Source organism: Poecilia reticulata, chromosome 18 (genome assembly GCF_904066995.2).
Source record: "Poecilia reticulata chromosome 18, P_reticulata-male-v2, whole genome shotgun sequence".
NCBI lineage: Eukaryota > Metazoa > Chordata > Actinopteri > Cyprinodontiformes > Poeciliidae > Poecilia > Poecilia reticulata.
In genome coordinates, this window is record NC_088847.1 from 2344913 (window position 1) to 2346434 (window position 1522).

The following is a 1522-nucleotide window of genomic DNA, read 5'->3' on the forward strand; positions in this document are numbered from 1 at the left end:
AGAAAGCATATTCTTTAGACATCAGGTTAGAGAAACATTTTACTTTCTTAGTAGATGAACACCCAGATAAAACTTTGCCCACCTCTGACCCTGTATGAGAGTCTAGTTTCACCACTTGCCCCCAACAAACAAATAATGACAGTAGTGTTGCTACTGGAGGTTTTCAGTAGTATTTCAATCTCACATCTCTTAGAGTGGAGTTTCCATGTTCTCCTGGTTCATGCTGCATTTTTTTCTGGATACTCTGGCTTCCTCCTGTCAACCAGAAACATGCCTGTTAGCTTAACTGCCCTAAATAGGACTTAGTTGTGGGTGAAGGGTTATTCTGTGTATGGGAAAATAAGAAAAATATCCAAAATAGTGGGTCAATAATTGTAAGGATTCCATAAGCTATTCGCACTATTACCACATAGTGCTTTGACCTGGGAAGCATCAACATGTTCTAGAAGAAAGATGGAATTTCTAGTTTCTAATTGCAAGATGTCTACCGGTACTCTACTCACTAAACCATGGTTGTTGTAGTCAGTTGTGCTCATGTACCAAAATTGTACCCACATTATTAAAAAATACTCTTTATGATCACTTTTAAAGTTATTTCAAAACATTCATCTGAAGAGTAAGAGTCTTAATTAATTCTGGCAAGTACTTTTCTCTTTCTCTCTGAATTGTAGAATGGATAGATCAGTCCTAGCTAATTGGGCCTCTTCTTTGACAGTAATGTGTCGCCCTCCATTCTCTCTCATCTGACTGTCTTCATCACACTGACTCATTGTTAGAACACAGAGGAAGACAGACAACCTCTAAAATATCATCATAAGGTTGTATAATAAGTATTATTCTTCCAAGCCTTTTGCTTACTCTGGGAACAGCGTCACACACATGCATTAATGGTTCATTATATAACCTTTATCAAGAATATGCTTTTTACTTATTTGTTAAAACTGTCACCATGTGTTTACAGTATGTAATGAGAGATAATCTGTGAAAATATTGCTCTCCTCCAATTCCCCCGTGCCAACTGGAAAAATGCACCACACCGGGTCAGAAGCAACCAATCAGAGCCAGGAGGAGAGTCTAAGTGCTGTCCATCAAACTCATGTAATTACTGCTAAATGTGCTAATGGCGGAGAAACAACTTACTGTTACAGAAAAAGCTTTTATTGGCCAATATTAGTGGCTATGCTAACTAGCCTGAACAGTATCTGCTGTGGCGGTAGCAGAGAGAAGGCAGGGAAATGGAGGGGTGTGAGCAGCGCCACTTGAGATTGTGACTGCCAGCACCTTCAGGCTCTGATTGGTTGTTTTTAGTTAGCACTGGGAGAACGCAGAGTACTGTCAGAACATGGTGACAATTTCAACAAATATTTTCTATAAAAGTTACATACTGCAGCTTTAAGACATCTTGTTTTCATGCCCAGCTGAACCAGATGCCTGAACCAGTTTTTCGATCATCACTTTGGAAATATGTAAAATAACAGTTGTGGATAATTGGTTAATAATAGTCTCTGGTCCTTGATGTCAC